This window comes from Anneissia japonica, unplaced genomic scaffold (genome assembly GCF_011630105.1).
Source record: "Anneissia japonica isolate Jap-2015-1 unplaced genomic scaffold, ASM1163010v1 scaffold3436_len560460_cov161, whole genome shotgun sequence".
Classification (NCBI taxonomy): domain Eukaryota; kingdom Metazoa; phylum Echinodermata; class Crinoidea; order Comatulida; family Comatulidae; genus Anneissia; species Anneissia japonica.
Window position 1 is genome coordinate 449,136 of NW_022751570.1, and position 3,982 is coordinate 453,117.

A 3,982-nucleotide genomic window follows, 5' to 3' on the forward strand; every position below is an offset into this window, starting at 1 on the left:
CAGCACAACACAGATAAGATGGTTATTTCAGAGAAATGGATCATATAGAGATTGTAATTGAGCCAACTGTAGGAAGACCTAATAATATAACGTATGCTAGGCCTGTGAATATACCTAGAATAATGAATATGTATGTATATGTATATGTATACATATACACTGTCAACCTTCCAAATCACCCTCTACCAATATTTGCACTCTTTCGAAAATCTTGAAAAATAATAGATGATTCCTTATCTTCCCCGTCTATCCATCTATTCTGCACACGTCTCCAGACAATCAATGTAGGCCTATCTGTCAATAATATTCAATTGCTGGTCCCAGCTGTTCTTAACTTGCACAGAGTAGCAGCCTTATCATTGATCCTGAAAAAGAAGAAAAGTCGTATAAAATAAAACTTTTTATATAGAATAGGCCTACACAAAATGCGAACGAATTTATTATCCTACGATCCGTTCAACGATATTCGTCCTGGCATAATTTGGCCTCTTTCTAGTTTCCACGTTACATTATGTCTGTTACAGTAGCCTTTTTTTCTTTTTATAGAATAATTATAGGCTACAACCGATAATTAGATCCAACGTAGGCCTACGTTATACGTAACAGTAGGCCTATCAGTAACACCTTAAACTGCGAAAGGAAATATATTACAACCCTTAAACTCTGTATCAAAATGTTCTTGGACAGGAAAACTGCTGTATTCCCATACTGCAGTCATGGTGTATAATAATCCTCATAATGTGAAGTCAATAAGTCCATATTTAGTAATGTCACATGATTTTTGTCATATAAAATTTGATAGTCTGGACAGAGCTTTACCCATCCATCCACCCAACCTTCCGTCCTTGCACACCATGAAGCCTTTATTGGTGTATATTATCATATAAAGCACATCTCTGGTTTCCTAAACTATTTTATTGAAGGCACCAACAAAGACCTGCAGTTATAGATGAAATTGAAATCAATAAAGTTTGTATTTAACAATTATGTGATTTGACATTGTTTTGTGACATTATTTTCGCAAACCTTGGCGTTTTGAGTCAAACATCATTCTAAATAAGCCGGGAACAATGAACGAATCTTGTAGATATATTGGTCTGTGTTTGCAAAGATCGTATGCCGTTTGCAAGAACCGCGTCGGCCAGTAGTTGATACCAAGGAGTTGTTGGGGAACATAAAGAGTAAATTGATGTCTGTTGGTCTGTTGCTCTGATCATATATAACAATAGGTTAATCATAGACAGTACTGAGTACGGCGTTTCAGTACATACATCCTATTGACCAAATTTGAAATCAATTTCAATTGGATTGTGTTATGCATGAATGTATTTATTCTGTCCCTCTAGTAAATGTATTTTAATGACGCAACACTATTGAATCAAACTAGTGAAAAAAAAAATAAAAAATATCAGAATTATATACCGCTAAATCAAATTAACAGTAATAAAAAGAACCAATTAAATTAGCTTAAATTCAATTTTAATTTGGAGGAAGGAACGCAAGTGGACAGTAGACAATAAATACTGTATTTTTATCATAGTTTGTTATAGTATTTCGTAATAAACGCAATTTACCGTGGAGAAGGACGAAATCGTTCGTAATTTAGACTGAAGCTACATAATCCCAAAGGAAGCTGCAAATGGTTGCAACAAAAGCTACGTCAATTTAGCAGTCAAGGCAGAATATTCTGTAACGTCGACTGAGGCTCAAAGAAGTAACTGTAAATGGACTCGAGAGAAGTACACCAATATATTCGAGATTAATACAGCCACAGAATCGGTTTACGGAATCCAGTGGCGGATTCGGCCGGGGATGGATTTCAGGAAGGCTAGACCCCACCTTCTAGAAAGAAAAATTATATTCGAAGTCTGAGAGTGCTAATTCCGGCTATCTAGAGATGCCAAATTTTCTTACCTCGCTCCCAACCTTGGTGGGACTGATGTGGTCTAGACCCCCGTCTGTGAAAATCCCTCCTTGGGCCTCTCTATTTCAAATTCCTGGATCCACTCACTGAAAGCTCTCCCAAATTATATGTTCATCCCAATGGTAACTAATGTATAGAAGGAAATCCAATATGGTGAAAAATGCGTCGAACATGATTTTAAATGATTGCGGCTCCGTTTTCGGTGCGGTGATTCCATTACGGTTGCATTTGCGTTGCGTCTCCTTAACCGCATGCACTTACTTGAATCGCTCCATTTTGAATCCAGTTGACCGTGTGGTAACTTCAACGGTTTGGGGATTTCTTTCATGTGTAGATAATGAGTGTGTTCTCGCTGGCCTATAGAAATTAAATGGGATTGCCATTTATTTTGTAGCATTGATCAGTCATCATGTCATCTCCATCTTCTTGTAACCTCATACAACAGTTGTTTAATTCCTTGCTCTTTACAAGCCAATCACATGCTTAGAATGCTTTCTTTAAATTTTACGTGCTGGACCAGTTAAAACAGCAAAAGTGTAGTTTAAATTGCATCAGCAATGCTGATGTAATGGTAACTGCATACAAACATAGCTTAATATGCATACAAACGTAGCTTAATATTAAAACTCTGTATACGTAGAACCACTCATAAAACGCACTGTAAACGCAACAGAGCCGCAAATGGATAAATGGATTCCTAGCTTAAACAAACGGCGTAAGGTTTGGTTATATTATAAGGTTTTATATTAAGGTTTTATATTAAGGTTTATATTAAGGTTTTATTATATTGTTTTTGAACTTTACTGTAATGAAGCTTTTACTTACTTGGATTTTTAATGTATTGTATATATTTTTATGTATTGTTTTTCTTTAGAGGGCCTCTTCAAGTCAGCTGTACTACTGTAGTGCAGCTGTTAGAGCTACCCTCGTGAAATAAAGTTGAAATAAAATAAATAAAAAATAAAATAAGGTGTAGGTGAGTTTTCACATGTGGTTGTGGATCCATTTATGTTTTTTTAATGGCGCAATTTTAGCCCTGGATAATTTGAATTTTAATAAATAAATGAAATGAAAAGTTAATTAACAAAGTTACTGTATACAAGGTCAACATGATTTACCAAATTGTGCATGCGAATTAAAAGTATACCTAAATAGATTAGAGATAACCTTAAATAATGAATATTTCTATTTCTATGTATCTTCTCCAAATTTCATCTGTTTATCTAGTTTTAAGGGTGATTACCTCTAATCAGCTTATATTATTCACTTAAATATAAAAATCAGGGGAATTACCTTCGATAATGGGTTTATTTTTTTCGCCAACCAATTCTTTTAAGTACCCGGCAATTTACATCCGTTATTTAAATTAAAATTTGGATTACAGAAAGTAATTGAACGAAGTATATAGATGCTCTGTTTGTATTACCAAGCTAAATCCAAATTTGACCAAAGAATCTCAACAGTAAATTAATACAAGTTAAAAAGTAAACAAATTGCAAGTCATAACACTTCTCTGTTGATGACCGATAGTATGCCAATAACTCTTAATTGAAGTTCTTTTTAGCTAAGTGTGGAAAATATTAAAAGTGAACCTGTGAGTTAAAATATTAAAATACACATTATGGAATTCTAACTTGTGAAATGTCCATGGTTACTTACTTTTATATTTGTAAAATATTTATTGAAGATAACATATTCAATTTACAACATACAAAAGACCTTGAAACGAAATACATTGTTTTCAATCATTCCTGACTAATTACAAACATTGAATTATTTACAAATTGAGGAAAGACAAAATAAATATAAAAATTCGGAATTATGTACAGATACCGGAATGTTAAGACTTAAGAGCTTCAAGTTAATTGGTTTAAAAGATCTGTTGTTTATAAATTATTTTGAAAGCAGTTATATATTGTAATTCTTGTAACTCTGAAACAAAGACATTCCAACAACGTGCTCTTCCAATTTTAAACCATTGTTCCATTTTATTGTGGCTTTGGGATGAACAATAATTAAGTAGCTGATCAAATCTTTAATCAATGCTGTAGTGTGTGT